The 18937-nt window shown below is 32.7% G+C and overlaps 1 pseudogene; it reads right to left on the bottom strand.

The window, feature by feature from the left end:
• Positions 1-1873: 1873 nt before the first annotated feature.
• Positions 1874-17302, bottom strand: LOC139481247 (excitatory amino acid transporter 1-like; annotated as a pseudogene).
• Positions 17303-18937: the final 1635 nt, after the last annotated feature.

The following is an 18937-nucleotide window of genomic DNA, read 5'->3' as shown; positions in this document are numbered from 1 at the left end:
CATAGCGCATAATGCTATTGATTTTGTTTTCAAATTCATCAAAAGGGAACGCCGATAAATTTCTAAAAATCAATATCTAAAAATCCAACATTGATTCTGTTCTCAGAGGACACTCATAAAAAAATTTCAACACCCTAGGACAAACCTCTAAGAACATTATATTACTCTTTAAAATAGACCACATACGCCGTGGGGTATTTCGGTCCATCATATATATGTTTAACCTCAACCTATAAACAAAATCCAAGGGGTCGCTTGAAATCCAAATGCGAGACTGGGAACGTCGACTGTATATTTATTCTCTCACAACTCAACAACTAGGGAAAGAAGTGACATGTCAGAAACAAAATGTCAAACCTAAAGTGTAAGCAAACAATGATATTGCTAAGAAAGACATTTTTGCCCAGTCAACATCGGTTAAACCGTTCCTGCTACGCATGCCTGACCAGCCATGATATATTATATCGATCAACATATTCGTGATGGCGACGGTAAAACTCCTGTTATGTCGATTTCAGTCTCGTTTCTCATAACTCTTTAAGAGTCATTTTGTGTAATGAGTACATTCCTGATAATGCAATCCATCTATTGGGAATTAACACGAACGTGGCATATTTGAAGAGATTTGTTAACCATACGACGTGAAGGGTATGTTAATGTTAAGTAATGGGAGTTTAACATTGTAACGCTGAAATCATTACGTTTGTAATAGATTCTAATTTGAAGTCATCTACTTGTACCAACATCGAGGAATAAAATAAGATATGAAGCAAATCTGCTAGGTTCGATTTAATCATGAATTTCACGTTTTCTTTGGTATGTGAAATGCAAGCACGCATTGCAATATTGAATGCTGACTGAAACGACAGCATCAACCTATTTGTGAGTTTATTTGAAGATTTTTGCAAGTTTGTTTTTCGTTTTATCATTAAAATGGTTTTATATGAAGCCTGCTTCCTTTGAGTATCACAAGGATTGCCAGTAGAGGACACAATTAGCACCAATTGGATTAACCACTGTATGCTGAAATGTAAAATAAAATATTGCTGTTTATATTTTTATCTTCGGTGTGTTTGGTGTTGAAATCGGTGTAGTTCTTCTAAACAAAAAAATTAATCTAAAACAATAACTGTGAATAAAAATTTCAATCTTTGTAGTAAAGACATAGCTTAATGAAAAACTCCATCTGATCAACAACGCTTGTTAAAATTCCTAATATTTATGAAAAGCTTGTTTAGTGTAAGAACTTTAGAAATATGTTTAGTCAATTATTTTGACGACCCGGCTACATATCTTTTTTTTTTTTTTTTTTTTTTTTATAGTTTTTCGTTTAATCAATGTATCCAGTATCACGAGGGAATATTGGTTTTGTCTTTGTAATACCAATGCTAAAGGAAAACCGATTATCTTTGACATTTTAAAAGATTTTTCTTTGCGCGAGTTATGAGGTAAATCTGAAATTCCAAGTTTAGTTGTGAACTCTCTCGTTCGATAGTTTGAAACCATATAGTTTAAAATTATTATGACAACAATGTCGCTCCTGAAATCAATATTATGTTGCGATCTACTTTCTGCCAATTGAAAGTGAACTTTTACCTAATTTTTTTTAGTTCGAATCGTCGAGTTTCTCCTGGAAATGTAAAATGACCATATAAAATGACCTAGCATTTGTTGAATATTAGCTACTTCATGTGGATTTTGTAGGAGGACGGGGATTTGGCCCCCTTTATGGATCTACACATATAATTCATGTATATATTTTTCACAAGTATCATTCCTAAAGTTGTTTTCCCGTCCCTTTCAAATTGTAGAATTTATCAATATGTGTGTACTTCAGGTCTGTTAAACCATTTTAAACATCTTAAATTAACTCTTTTGAGTGTTGCATTATTTATTAAATGTAAAATATAATGAACTGGCAACATTAACAATAAATCTTATAAAACATACAATATGTATACAATATATTATACTTAAAAGCTATGGAATGTGGTGTATTATTGAACAGAATATATGTTAGGTAATGTGCATTCATCATTATTCGTTGGATACCAATTTTCGTGAGTTTCGTGGGTACAGTTAAACCACGAACTAAGGTGTTCAACGAATAAAATATTTTCAATAAACTTTGTATACAGCTATTGGCAAAACTATGACGAAAATGCTAGTTTTCAGGTATCCACGAAAATTGATACCAACGAAAATGAATGAACCCACAGTATGATATTTTGAGGCATTCAATTTTTCCATTTTTAAATACACTGGATACGATATAATACACAATATGTTAATAGTTATGTAGAACTGGTAATGAAAAATTTAAGTTTGGCGTAGTATTTCAAAGGCGTTGATTGAATGTTTCCTCTGATAAATATGTATCGTCGTCAACCATCTCAGCTCCTGGAATTCCATTTTCTTTTTCATTAAATACATACAATGTATCATCATCTCTGTTGTCAGTCTTTAATGAGGATAAACAGAGCCTCTGAGTAAACACTACACATGTCACTTGTACGCTGTAGTTTGTAATTGACCTCATCCTATCTCTGAAACGGGAAATTTATTAACAGTGTTGTACAATGACAGAATGAATACATTAAACAAAGTACAATGTTTGTCACGTATTTGGCATATACATCAAACACATACAGTTCTCTAATTTTTGTGCTATTTTCACATTTCCTGACCGGTGTGAGAAAAATATTTCTCCTCACTAGTGAAAAATATGTTCTCGGCAAATGATTGGTTGAAATTTAATTGTGACGTTAAATTTTCTTGTTTTCTTCTGAATTTTTTCAATTGTGACGTCATGAAAAAAGCCAACCATGTCTGATGACGTCACATCAAAAGTACACATTTTCCTCAAATCTTTGAAAAGGAAGGATAAATCATTAGAGAAACAGATTCCACCACTGTAACTCGTGTATTACGATATTTCTCCACTCTCGACAGTTACATTTTAATTATTTAAAATGCTCGGCAAGCCTCGCGCTTTAAAAATTAAATTTTACCTGTCTCGAGTGGAGAAATATCGTAATACACTTGTTGCGGTTGTGGAATCTATATTTATACCACCCGGCATAAAAGAAGAATGTGTCTAAGAACACGACTGCCTTCGATCAAGCTTTGCATTTTTTCAAGTAAATTGGGGCATAACCCTAGAAACATAAATACCTTACAACATAAATTTAAAATCTGCATATGGGTTGTGGTTCTCAGCTTTCTGTAGCGTTTCATAAAACATGAATGGGGAAAACTTATTGTTTAGTGTGCTAAAACATGTAAAACAAAACGAAACAAATTGCATTGTTCTACGTTATAAAATGGCATAAATATAGAACGGTAAAAGTTACTCATTGCCCTTATTCTAGCTCTCTTCAGAGGTTTTGGTTCATAGTATTCTGTTTGAATTTCATAAAAGGAGTATGCTCAATAAGGGCCATATTTGGCCCCAATTATTAAGTTCAATGTAACGAGATGAAAAGTGTTAAAAGTATACTTGATTAATTGATTGTTCGTTGCTTAACGTCCAGTGGCAAATATTTCATGCATGTTCAGAACGAAAACAAGTTAACAATAAATACTATAGGTAGGTTTTGTATTAGAGGCCATCCGGGGTGATCGTCGGGGCAATTTGGACTGCCACTGTAAAATGAGGGTATATCGGATAGGGAAAGAAATTTTGCCTTGCAACAGGCCACCTACGGTCCCCTCAACGAGTTGGTGCAAGGGTAAAAGTATACTTAAATACATGTGCGAAAGTTACATATAACTATTTCTGTCAATGTTTTTTGTTCTAAAGCGTTCATCTTCTTTACATCCCAATTACATTTTTAGGTTAAGATACTGGATTTTGGCGAAATTTGACAAAATCAACCAGATTTCAGCCAGGATTCAGGACTAGGATACATAGATCGCAGCTAGCAGGCGTCGACAAACTAAACATTAAAGTCATATAAATGTCATAACAAACATTATTTTCAACGATTGACGTATGCGCTCTATGTTTTATGTCCAGTAATCAATGGAAATGTAGTTATTTTCATTGATTTTTTAGTGGAAAATTAAAACGAGTACTATTTGTGACGTCATGAATAAAACACAGGAATGTAAATTGTCAACCAATAGAATTATTTCTTATCTTGTCATTGTATTAGCTATGATTCATTGTAATATTGGTCAATGAATCCTGATTTTAAATTTAAACTAAATTGAGGGGCTATTTTATGGCCATGTCGATCCTACTCCCTTTGATGAGGGAAAAATGCGGACAAAAAATTTGGATGACCGGGAAGACGAAAGGACAGCCGGACGGCAGGATGGCCAAGGGTCACACATAATGTCCAAGTTGCCTACGGTGAGCAATGAATAAAATAATCATATATAAATATTCGAAGAATAAGACACAATTCAGATTGCATTATAAAATGTATGTTATACTTACAGAAACCACTCGAATGAATACAGAAGTGCAGCCGCTTCCGGTGGAATATTTAACGCAGTGAGCAGGATGATAACAGTAAGCAAGCTAGCCCCTGTTACAGATGGAATGGCCAAGGACGAAAAAGTTGTTAAAATGCTGAAAAGAAAATCATCCATCAGTACTGAGTTATTGGTACATTATATTATTAATAAAACTATGTAACTGTTACGATCAGCATATTGAAACACAAGAATGATGTGTTTATACAATAATATCTATATAATTTTGTGGTCGTCTTTTTCTATTTTGAATATATCAACGTTAAATAAAAGAAATTGTCTTATATGTACGTAACTTAATCTAACAGTAGAAAACTCACATAACTAAAATGACCGAGGCAGCGTCCACTTCCTGGTCAGTGATTTGCATGACAAACAAACAGGATATACTTATATAAATACAGCTTCCACAACGTTCAATAGCAGCACACAATGGAATAACAAATCGAGTCACTCTACGGTCTAATTTGTTTGGTCCTTCTAATTGCCGTATACTTTCAGGAATGGCAATGGCTCTGAACGAAAAATAGCCAGGTCTATAGTACATATATGAGTATGCTCTCATTTTGAAAATGCAGAAGTGCTTCTGATTTACATGTTTCATTAATGTTTTGTTTTGAAGCAAAATGCTATTGCACCTATGTTAAACATTTATGAATAAAACAATGAAATGACTACAATATGTATTAATCATACATAAATGAGTAAATATATGTAAGATTGAGTAATATTGATTTCGAACTCTACATACGTTTCACAATTTTACTCATAAATACGAAATTCGGTATTTGTTTAGCAATATTTTTTCTCGAATTTCACGACTAGTGATATCGTTTGCTTAGGCGATATTCATATACTCACGGGATTTGTTTAACTCTATTTCCATCATAAAATAATATAGGGCTAATGCATGAATATTGGGGAATATTGTCCCAAGTAGAACTTAATATTGAACGAGCTTGCGAGTGCAATTTAAGTTCTACAAGGGACAATATTCCCCAATATTCATGCAATAAGCCTTTTATTGGATAGCAATATAATATTTGAAAGTAAAACTTGGTTTAAACTAAGATTTTGTTGTTGAGGACGTCGTGAATTTTGAAGATTTATTGCACTAGTGCAATATTGGAATTTATTGCACGTTAACTTTTGATAACTTTCTGTTGGAAATATTATATTGCTATGCAATAATAATATATATTAAGGGATGGTCTTTCATGTCTGTTATATAGAGACGTTTTGTTTTGGAGCTGATGCAGAGTGAAATATACATCAATCAATCTAAGCTACAATGTATTTAACCTTTATGAACTGGTACTACAAATGGCTCATTTTGACTACTAGCATTTGTATTACAGATTTCTGTTAATATGTCGATTTTATTTTTAAAGTTTTTGAAACTCAATGGAATACAACGAGCTCTAGATTGACTATTTGTATGACGTGTTCATGCTACTTTGGATTTTTTCTATTGTTTTATATCAAATGTAAGTACAGAAATATCTGTATTCATATCACTCACTATGTCTTCTGTTATCTACTATAGCAGTAATTTCGGACATTTATACATAAGAAAACGTGTTTAAATATTTAATTTACAGTTTTCTGTACTTACGTACTAGTAGTAGCAAACACTATTACAAAAGCATGAATCAGAGTGAAAAAAAATTAAAACGGATTCATTCTCATCAGTATAAAATACGTAATCGGTACTACTACCATCATGAAGAGTAAATAACCAATCATTTGTGTTGCTATGTATAATCCAAGTCTACTGAAATCATCCTCCAAGTTCTTGGTTCCTCCAATGGTTTTACCAATTAAACTTGCTACACCAATTGGCGTAAACCTGTAAAATTAAACTTTTTAAATACCTAGTTGGTAACGCCAATAAAGGCTGCTCATGCAATAAAATGGCAAACCAGATAAGTATGCACCCATACCACCTCTTCTTATGGAAAAAAAAAATGCAAAAGAGTTAATCATTGATTTTAACTGAATCTTCATAAGCTCTGAATAAATTTACTACATTACCGTAACAAAGTATTCCTACACATAAGTAAAAAAAGAATATTTATCACAATGGCCTTACACTTTTAACGTCCCTGATTGGCTTGTTTTTGTAGCTAAACGCGCGTTTTATTCAAGTCTTGGATCTCTAACGAGTTGACTGTCATACTTACGATTTTAAAATTCTTACCAAATTAGTTTTCCTAATATCACCAAGATAATTTCAGTAGCTGCGTAGAAGAATTTGAAGAAAGGTTGCCCAATTTCTTTTGTTGACGAAGTGGCAATGCCAAATACGGCACTGGCTATCAAGATACCTAAATAAATGAAGATTTCTTTAATCGTATAACAAGGATTTAAAAAAAAGCTGATTCACACTTTCATACTGACATTGTTTCAGAAACAGGGAGAAGGTCTTGTACCATTAAAACGTTTAATCCCGCTGCAAATGTTTGCACTTGTCCTAAGTCAGGAATATGATGTACAGTAGTTGTCGTTTGTTTATGTAGTTTATACGTGTTTCTCATTTCTCGTTTTTTATATAGATTAGACCGTTGGTTTTCCCGTTTGAATGGTTTTACACTAGTAATTGTGGGGCTCTTTATAGCTTGTTGTTCGGTGTGAGCCAAGGCTCCGTATTGAAGGCCGTTCATTGACCTATAATGGTTTACTTTTATAAATTGTTATTTGGATGGAGAGTTGTCTCATTGGCACTCACACCACATCTTCCTATATCTATGTAAAGAGTGTTATGATATGAAAAAGAATACTACCTAATACACACCAAAGCGTATTTTAATGTATTGTTCGTTACTTCTGAGGGTTTGTATGCTTAACACGTCAACATGGTTACAAATACAATTGTTGGCATATATTAGGTAGACTCATTACTATATATGGATCTGTGTTTTCTGATCATTTCTTTTTTGAAATAAATTAAATACGTATTCGTTGATATATAATTAAAACTGATCATAACAAGCTATATGACAGGAATATACCTAGAATATTTGTACTATTAGCAATTGATAGATTTTTTTCAGTCACCAAAGTTTTTAAGACTTCTACGACTGTCTCATTTATCGTAACATTTGCTTTGTACTTCTCTGTATCGTAGCTCGTTATTGTCTGAAAAACAGCAAACAAACGTGTGTCATTCCAATGAAGATGTAAAGATATTAGAAGATGTGGTATGAGTGCCAATGAGACAACTCTCCATCCAAGTCATAATTTGTAAAAGTAAACCATAGGTCAAAGGCTCACACCACAGCAAGTTATAAAGGGTACCGAAAATTACTAGTGTAAAACAATTCAAACAGGAAAACCTACGGTATAATCTATATAAATAAAACTAGAAACGGAAACACTTTTGAACCACATCAACAAATGACAACCACTGAACAACAGGTTCCTGACTTAGGAAAGGTGCAAACAAATGCAGCGGGTTTAAACGTATGTAAATGTAAAATGTATGTTTGCTTACTTATACTTAACATGTAACGGATTAAATCAAAAGTTAGAAATGGAGGTTACACGTTGATTTTTGCTAGGGTTTATTTTGCGTTGCTATAAAAATGTGATGAAGCCAGACTAATGATCATGTAAAAAGAATAATAAAGGGACATTAGCTAATAAATGTAAAAAAAAAATAAAACATTTTTTTTGTTATTTAATTATTTATGAAAGTGAAACAGTGGTATCATAATTCGGGTTTAGCAGCAAGTTTGGTTCAGGTTTGTAAAAATAAGCAAAGAAAAATTGCTAAGCTATTTCTCATTTACAAGGAAAAATTCGACGCAATTAAATCCGTATTCATGTGAACTGCAATTGAACCCCTTAGCTAGAGATGTGTAAATCATGAACCAGGCGTGTTCATGGTGTTTAGCTATTAAAGAGAAAAGAATGTCAACGTAGGAATTGAAACAAGAACAAACAAGTGAAACTGCGAGCTACTGCTCACTGATGATACCACCGCCGCAAGTGGATAATATTAATAGTGTAAAAATATGCAAGTGTTCGGTAAACAGGAAGTTGTCGAGTGATGAATCTGAAAACGCATCACACGGTATAGCTGACTTATATAAATCCTGAAACCAAATTTCAGAAATCCTTGTATTGTAGTTCCTGAGAAAAATGTGACGAAAATTTTCAACTTGGCTATCATGTGTAAAATCATACAAGTGTTCGGTAAACAGGAAGTTGTCAAGTGATCAATCTGAAAACGCATCACACGGTATAGCTGACTTAGATAAACCCTGAAACCAAATTTCAGAAATCCTTGTATTGTAGTTCCTGAGAAAAATGCGACGAAAAATATTCATGGGACGGACGGACGGACTGAATGACGGACTGACGGACTGACGGACTGACGGAAAGACAGACAGAGGTAAAAAAGTATATCCCCCTTTTTTAAAACGGGGGTATAATTATTTGGTTGACTGATTCGATCTACAAAAACTCATTTTAATACAGGTGAAAACTATTATTAACATATGTTTTGAACCTAATATATGAAATCAAACAGACCTATAAAAATCCGATCGAACAAGTTCGCTATCTATTTATATTATATGTTGATGTTTTTACGAAATATTCATTTCATGAAAAGCGAGGTAACCGCAACATATGATATTGACCTGAACTAGTTTTTTTGCGTTAAGATATCTGTTAATGTTTTACTATTGTGACTAATTAACACAAAGCACCCTTTTCTTTTTACAAAGTACAATATTAAGATCGGTTATTTCTCAGCTACTAAACAGAACTAATAAAGTATCAAATCATGCAAAATAAAATGTTTTATACAGTTTTTAAAATGTATGTTAGAAAAATAAGTTATGTAAATGCATGTGTTAGTTGTTCATGTTGACATGACCTGTAGGCATAGATGGAGTAGTAAGTGACGGTGTCAATTTTTGAAAATGTCTTATTATGAACAGTTTAGAAGGAGCACAACTCTACATGAAACAATAAATATATTAAAGAGAAATAATGGAAATAACAGAATGATAGATTTAGTCCTTCGACAACTATGTTTCGGGAAGATGATAAATGCATAAAATTATATTTTAAGATGAAATAGAATAAAGAAACATTTTTGTTTGTTTGTTTATGTGTTCCTTAATTTGATTGTATTGTAATAAACGAATAAAACTCGATACTTTGCATTCTGTTACTTTTATGCTCAAAATCTATATCGAAGGCGCCCATACAAAGGTACAAAAGTAACGTCATAAACATAAGACGTATATACGGGAAACATAACGTTGACGCTTGCATTATATTCTCAACAATGATGATACTTTGTTTGCGCATATATATGGCTAGTGAGAGACGCCTAACACAGATGGACACGCTTATGCAACATTACAAGATAACTCATACTGAACTTATAACAATAACTTACCTTGCGAAAAGTTGCAGATATCAAATTGTCGGGGAAAATGTTTCTGTAAAAGGAAACCCAAATATTTGATGAAAAGAAACTACATAAAAGCTGTCCTAAACAGACATTGTATGTGATATAAACATGAAATATAACTGTCAATGCTTAATGAAACAATACATTTGCAAATTTCAATATAATGAGATATCAGATATGCTTCACCAACTTTAACCCAACAACACAAAATACATTTGGTCATTCAAGCCAATATTAACATAGTCATTAAAAGTTGTCTTGTATTCTAGTTATTGTTTTTTTCTTATATTATAATGATAAACAGGCCATTAACAATACACCTTAAGGAAATAATTGAAGTTTCATTCGTATCATTACGTATTTGGCTAAACGAACTGCCTATTATGTTGTATAGGATATACAAGTGTGTATAAGTCGACAAACACCTTATTACTATCTTTTTGACGTGTAAGAATACCTGTCTTCATTTTAAATGTCAATAATAAAAAGCGTTATAAAAAGGGCAAGTATAATTCTCTCCTTATATTACCTCAGTAAATCAGCGAAAATATCCTCCGTTTCTAAAGGAACAGAGTTTAATGCTTTAACTTCTGTTTTAGCGATTTCACCTGAAATTAAACAAGAAAATACTGTTATAGACTGTATTTTACCACTAGAGTCGCAGTATTCTTAAAAAAATAAAGAAAGAATTATAGCTAACAGATTTGTATCGGTTTAATAGAGGTAACAGTTTTGTGACGTGTAAAAGATGTATTTATTTTGTTTATGACCATTTTGAATATTATCAAAATTGAATGTCTTTAAAATTTGAAATGAAAAGCGTCTGACAGATTTTGAAAGAGATAACAATTTAATCAAAGTGTGGCATACTTCAGAAAAGCCTTGCCTTTATTTATCCATAACTACCAGAAAGGAACGATTAAAAGTACACAAGCTACACTGTACTAAACTCAAATAAATGTAAAGTACATTTGTTTATATGTTCATTAGAAATCAACAAGTGTATAATTTATACAGCTTTGTGATTGTGTTTTTGTTGTTTTTTTACACACTATTTTATTTGCTTGAAGTATTTATTGCCTTTGAATATAAAGATCTTACCTGGTCGAATGATCACACAAAGTATACTACCAACTAAGCATCCAAGGAAATTCGTAGACATAATATAACCTAAGCTTACTAAGCTAATTTTCCCATTTGATTTAGGGTCTAGGGTAGCCGTTCCTGTTTAATCAAATAAATGACAATGTGAAATGAATTAAATTTCAGAAAAGTGATGTACATGTACCACATTATGTATGTACCTGTTCTTAGTTATGAGTACTTAGTATATAATTCAGTATTCGTCGTTTGCTGCTGTATATCATATATATTATTTTGTCATTTTTTTGTACTTTAAGCAGGCATATTTATCTCCCGTTTAAATCTGTTTCACAATTGTCCTGTCAGGCCTTTTATATCTTGATATTTGTTTATTGTTGAAGACTTCACGGTGGCCTATAGCAGCTAACGTGTACATCATTTTGTCTCTGGTGGAAAGTTTTATCATTGGCAATCATAGTTCTAATGATAAGGCTATTGATATTAAAGGGATTTCGTTAAAGTGCATCATCCATGCCAAAGTTGCATTTTTTGGCATTTAAACCATGAAATAGTAGTTATATGGATATCAGATTGATCATACACAACTAAGCTGTAAGTCCTAAACAGATGGTCGATCAAAATCTTCAGCATCTAGCAAATTTTTCATGTCACTTTTCATAATTTTCAATTAAGTAGAAATGTATAACATATTTATAAATAGATGCTCTTGGAACTTAGGAAGAAAGAAAAAAAGTAAGCAGTATCCTAGGCCTTTAATTCACTTTCCGCTATAAAAACAATGTTCTCTCACTAACTAATATAAAATTTGGTGACTATATATGTTAAACGCATCTATTCCATCAATGTTGAGATAAAGGATACAACAGATACAGTAAAGTCTATCTCATATCTTGACTTACATTTATTTATTGAAAACAAAACTAAAGGGATGATTTCAGCTTCCCAATTTTGAACTTTCTATTTTTTATGCAACAACATTCATGCAGCTGCGCCTGTATATGGAGTATATATATATCTCCCAGTTGGTACGATATTCAAGTGCTTGTATGTCCTTGATAGATTGTCGCTGAGCACAAGGGAGATATAAAACCAAGAGTTTCAAGTCGTGAAGTTGAGATCATCCCATCACGAGCGTTATGAATATCTGTCTCGCAGATGACGACGTGATCGTCCAATTGTCGTAACGAAAATATCGTCCCCTTTCCCCCGAATATGACCTACCGAATTAGATTTATCATCAGTTGTGTAGTTACATGTGAAACACAACAAGTGTCATATGTGAAACAGAATCTGCTTATCCTATTGGAGCACTGGATGTCTCCCTCTAAATTTAGTGGAGTTCGGGTTTCTAATTTTTAGTTTTTTATGTTGTGATTCGTTTCCATTTTAGCCATGTCAGTTTATGATTGTATATGTTCCTCTTGTATATTTTGCCTCTCTTTTATAATCAATCTGATAATTATATTACTAAAGTTTTTTACTGTAATTTCCATACTACGGAAGACACACATAATGAAATATTTGACAAATAAATATCCATTTAAAATCACCAGAATAATTTACCCCGTCATATTTTCTTGAAAAATCCTTTTTGAAATTATTGCCTATCAAAAACCTCGTTAGGACGTAGTTGTCATTTATTTGGTTTTTTTTATTTAAATATTTGCTGCTGTGTGGGGCCTTTCCTCGTTTTTTCCTCTAAAATTATTCCCTCTAACCACAATCATTTAACCTGCTTACCTGTTATAACTGAAGCCACTATCAGAGGAACTATCATCATTTTCAGCATGTTTAGATAAATCTCTCCAAGGATACCTTAAACAAAAGGTAAAGTTAAATTATAATTTGTTATTCGTTTTGTATCTGGATATTTTAAGTACGCTCAAGGAGGAAAAACGCTTTTTCAATTTATTTTTTGTTTTAAACATAAAATCACCCTTTTTACTGGATGCTTAGTTATCTTTCATAAACGTATTTTCGCTCTACTAACATGAGCAATCGTTAATATGATAATGTGATTGTCAAGGCAAAAGTTTTGATTTTTAATGGATATATTGTGAGAGAATTTCATACACCCTTTCGCCATACGTCAATATTTGAAAGGTGACCTCCCATCAAATTATTAATAATAAAAATAAAATTTAAGATGCGCGATAACACTGCATGAAAAGATTCTGTACATATATCATAATTGAAATACAATTAAAAATGTATAGACTGCCTACCGAAATTTGTAGGTTTGACAAAGACAATGATTTGCAGTAAACAAATTTTTAAATCTTAATTCAGTTAGATAAAAAGATCATAGCAGGTGCACTATAAAATAAGTAAAATTAGAAAGATTGTGTTTTATCAATAAGCACATTAAAACTGAGAATAGAAAAAGATTAATTAAACATGTAATGGAAATATTCAGAAACTACTGGCTTTAGCCTTTATTGATTCGTTTTGATTAAATAGAAAACATGCTTATATGCAACGTAATGTGGTTTGTTGAGAAATAATTAAAATATAGTATATAACTTGTAAATGTTAGAAGTGACATCGTCTTCACTTCTTAGTTTGCCCAGAAATTTAAATGTTTTAATTCTTTTAAAAGTCCTGCAATTAGAATAAAAAAAGTATCTCGCTTGAAAGGTCAGCAATTTCAAATGATTGTATTTTTTTCGGTATTGGTGTATAATTTCGTTCTACAAAATATGATATATAACTTCATAAGGTAGATACACAGGGATACACTAACAAAAGGGTCGTATAAAGGTCAACATATATTTTCTTTTCTTTAAGAATATACAAGTGTTTATATGTTCCGGACCATATGAGTATTTGGACAATTATAACGGTATTTTTTCAAATATTAATAAACTTTATCTAAAAAAACCAATGATGTTTACATGAAAATGTATTAATTTTATAAGTCAAAGGCTATATAAAAATCAAATATTGATGCCAGTTAGTTTTTATCGGCGAATTGTATTCTTAAATTTAAGCTTAGGATGGCATTTACTTCCACACGGTACTATAACTTTTTCTGCATTTGCTCGTCTTGATTGTGCACGATCCTTTGCAGTTACACCATGTGCATTCGAGCGAAAGGCTAGCCTTCTTATCAGCTGCGTGCAGTGATACCAAAGTCTAAGGAAATTCCGTAACAGTCATTAAAAATTAAGAAATTATGGAAATATCTACCTAGGTCGACATATTGCCATGCACTCGTAACAACAATTCGGTATAATGACTATATGTATAAAATGTGTTTACTATACTGACTAGTGAGTAAAATTAAATGCACGAAACTGCATATTTTTTTTTATTATAATATAATGAAATGACCTTTTTAATGACGTGACAACTATAAGGGTTATACCTTATGAAGAGTTAGGTGTTACCTGTAAACTTTTTAATTACCTCGACCATTCGCGTATGGTCGGACCATATGAGTATATACCCATATGGTCATGACCATACGCGTATGGTCAAAATACTCATATTGTCCGGAACATAGTTTATATACTATATAAAATTGAGAACGGAAATAAGGAATGTGTCAAAGAGACAATTACCCGACCAAAGAGCAGAAAACAGACGAAGGCCACAAATAGTTTTTTAAAAGACCATGAGAATCCCGCACCCGGAGGAAGGTATCATCCGCCCCCAAAACACAATGTATATGTCAAGCTCTAAGATGTCACTACAAAACTAAAAAAAACAATTGATATGCGACTGCTAAAGATCTGCCACAAAGTTAAAATCAAAATAAGTACACAATTAGAAATATCTATATATCGGAAATAACTTTTTTGTTTCAAACAAGGAAGCAGTTGAAATATATAAAACGAGAAGAAAACTGTTTTTTTAAGAAATACGTGATTTTGTTTTCTTTCAGGGACAGATGCTGGTGTTCTAAAGATGAGAAGAAAAATTACTTTGAAAATTATTTAAATCATTTAACAGTTAAATCAAATCTATAACAGTAAATATAAAGATAAGAAAATGTGGTACGATTGTCAATGAGACACCTCTCCACAAGAGACCAAATGATACAGAAGTTAATAATTATAGGTCGCTGTATGGCCTTCAAACTAAGCGACGGGGTTTAGCTCGATTGAAGGCGCCAATCCGCCCCTAACCGGGAACAGTGGTGCAACACTAGAATATAAGAACTAACTATAAAAATCAGTTGAAAATGCTGAACTCATCAGATGGATACAAATAGAACACATCTAACAACAACACAGAGAAAATGTGGTAGGTAAGTATATTCCCAACAACTAAAAGACACTAACTAAAGATAAGAGAGTACTCGCAGTTACTGACAGCTAGTTCGAAGCCAATAACAACTAAGTATGTATCTAAGACTAAAAAATCAATCAGTTCACATCAAGCATCCATTCTAATGCAACATCGCTTGTAACGTTCAATATGATTGGACAACGTTATAAATTTTCATGGCATCAATTGGCAAGTTTTGCCATGAAAATGTACGCGCAACCGCAGACGTACGGCAAACTTTAAATGTATGATTTGAGATTGTTTTCTGTCAGTTTCATTAGAATGGAGATAACTGTATTGTATTTTTAGCTCCGACGGCATCAATTAGTGATTTGATGGTCGCAAATAAAGTTTACTGGCGACGCGTTAGCGGAGCCAGTAAACGGGTATTTGCGGTCATCAAATCTCAAATTGATGCCGTAGGAGCTTAAAATACAATACAGTTTTCTCCTAAATATATTTAGTGTAAAGACGTCATATACAGTCAGAGAAAAAACTGCAGCTTCTGAAATGCCAAGATACAGGTACCGGCATATTGTACAGTCATTAACGTGCATATGTATATAACATAAAAACTTCGATTTTAATTTACTGATAACAAATTCAATAGTTATGCAAATAAAAACAATATTCATAGATCTAATTGCAGTGTTGAATTTGTAACCTTCTAGAACAAGTTTACTTAAAGCCATTATTTTTGATAAATTTACTGGTCACTACCATGCTTTTGTTGGTCAAACGATTGATATATTCTATTCTGTATTATACGATCATAGAAAAGCCAAATGCTATATTAGTCGCCTCATTAATTATTCTACCTTTATACAGTAAAGTTGTGAAATATGCAGGACGTGGCTTCAACTGGTGAACGTATTACTGATAAAACAAAAGCTGCAACGTTTAATGAGTAAAAACAAGTTGAGGCAATGAATATGATAAAGTATATATAACTATCTGTTTTATGTTTTATTTAATGCGGGGTTCACACATTGCCGATTATTGCTCCCATTTGAGATCAGACAGCGATACGACACGAAAAGTGAAAAAGTCGGATTAGTATCCTCAATTATCTGGAATGTCCTATTGTTGTCTGAACGCAGTCGTTTTAGTTCGTAACAGATTCCTACTGGTCGGGAAGGGTCCGAATAGTTCGGCAAAGCACCCCGACAGTTAGGTGCGTCCCGTAACATTCGGGGAAACTCAGCCGATTTTGGCTAGTCGGATTACAATCGTTCCTATGTCGTGACAGATTCTGCTGTATCGGATCGAATTCCTAACAATGTTCTGTGTATTCGGGACGGTGTCCTGTGGAACGGGAATGATCTGGAGAAGTCCCGACAATAGCAGAATACAATACGACTGAGACCAGACAAAGCCGTTTGCAATGCCATAGAGCGGACCGTGATAGGATTACGTTCCGACAGTACCTGATCATCCCGATTATGCCGACAGTTTTCGAACGGATAACGTCCGTCAGCGTCGGTTCACTGTCTTGTCACTATCTGATCTCTGTCGGATTACATTCAGTAGAATCGGGACGCAGTCGTGACAGACTCGGTCGAATTTTACCTGGCGAAAGATACAAATCGAATTTCCATCCACGTTTCACAGGATCTTGATCAGACTTTTGACAAATTTTAATCGGGAATGGTCCTGTCAAGGACGGCAGTAAAAATCGTGAATGTGTGACCCCAGCTTAAAGCTAGCTTAAGGTTTGTACAAATGAGCTAGTCAAAAACATGAAAAACTGTTTTTTGTTTTGCATAGGTCAAATAAAATACAAGAGTATCTGTAATATACTTACCAACCCACATGAGTGTGCTGTCCGTCGGATTTGTATTCCGAATAACCACACCTATAATAAATCCAACTGCAGCTCCCACTAAGGTCAAAAGTACCAAACAGTTTGCTTTTAAAATCTCCAAGCATTTTTCTTTTCCTACTGCCATGTTGGAATACAACGACACTCAAATATCAGGGCAAGCGGTATGCGTTTCATCAAATACTATGAACACAGTGAACTTTCGAAATATAGGACAAAAATAATGAGATACAAGTAAATATACATCATAAGTGCTTTAAATAATGTCTGAATACACTGAATATGATTTTGATCATTTATTACTTTTAGATAAACACAAAGTATAAAATGCAATCGCATATTTAATGTATAAGTTACAGTTATATCGCGAAGTTACACGGTCGTCTTAGCAAGTTAAATTGTATTAAGTATGATTTACCTGTGAGGTACGTAAACAAGTTATAATATATGCGAAACTAAGCTACCATATGATTTTTATGGAGTCGGGGTGGGCTAGAATGAAATTTAAAAAAGGTAGTCAGAATTTTTTTTAGTAAAATAAAAGGCAGGATGAAGCACTTTGTCAAAAAAAAGACAGAATATCATGTTAAAAAAAGGTCAGGATAAGTGGAATACAGAGAAAAATAAAAATGCAGGACAGAGATTACATTACACCTAAAAAAAATCCAGGACATAATTTTTCTTCCTAGCTCCCCTAAAAAAAATCAAATGGTAGCTCCCTTAATATATGAATGAATGATTTTAAGGCTGCAAGCCTGTTATCGAAATCTCAAATTGTATGCATTCATCCCGTTCTTTATTTGCTTAACTGACATTTCCAATTATTTTCAGTAACTGAGATTGTATATATATTTAAGGGATCAAGTATTGCTGATTCTTATCGTCATTTTCATATACTTTTTAAAATACCCACATATTATAATATGTTCATCCGGATTTTTTTGTCTTTTGATGGTACTTAAAATAATATAAAAGACTTGCGGAGTAAGCATTTCGTTTCATATCCTATTATTTTCTCACTAATTAATTAAACAAATGTGAGACATACAAACACTGAAGTCATGTGTAGATGGTGATGTATAGTCTTTTGTATTGTGTGATTTGTAAACGATTCCTTTTATCCCTTTTTATAGCAAATTTGTGGGCCAGTTGAAATTTAACATCGGGGAACTAATATTGATATAATATTATGTACAAGTATAGAAAACGTTTTCTTTTTTGCGTATTTTACATTGAAATGATATAATAAATGTTTATAAAGCTACATACATTTCTGCATCTTCTTTAACTTATGTACAGAGTAATCTAGGTAGGACTTGACCGTATTTAAATGTATGGTTGTGAAGTTTGGGGTTATAGAGCACCAAATGTAGAAAAAAATTCATTTGGACTATTGTAAAACATTTTTCGGTGTCAAGAGGTCCACTTCTAATGTAATGGTATATTATGAATTAGGAAGATTTCCATTGTTACATGAGCGAAATTTTAGGATGCTCAAAGTATGGACTAAAATTCACGGTAGTGAAAATTGTATTATAAAGTCTTGTTACAAAGAACTAGTAGCAAATAGCAATAAATGTAAAAACTGGGCAACTTGTATTAAAACAATGTTAAATGATCTTGGTATTAATTATTATTGGGACAACCAATAGGTACTTTGTTTGGATAGTTCATTTTTACAATTAACCAAACAACGAATATATGATCAAGCTAAACAAGAGTTGCCTTTTATAGCTGACTATGCGCTATGGGATATACACATGGCTAAAGGTGACATACCACCAATTAAAAGTCCCTATCTGTTCAACCAAATTTTGCAATTTTCA

This window comes from Mytilus edulis, chromosome 7, assembly GCF_963676685.1.
Source record: "Mytilus edulis chromosome 7, xbMytEdul2.2, whole genome shotgun sequence".
Classification (NCBI taxonomy): domain Eukaryota; kingdom Metazoa; phylum Mollusca; class Bivalvia; order Mytilida; family Mytilidae; genus Mytilus; species Mytilus edulis.
This window is presented reverse-complemented; position numbering and strand designations above follow the sequence as displayed.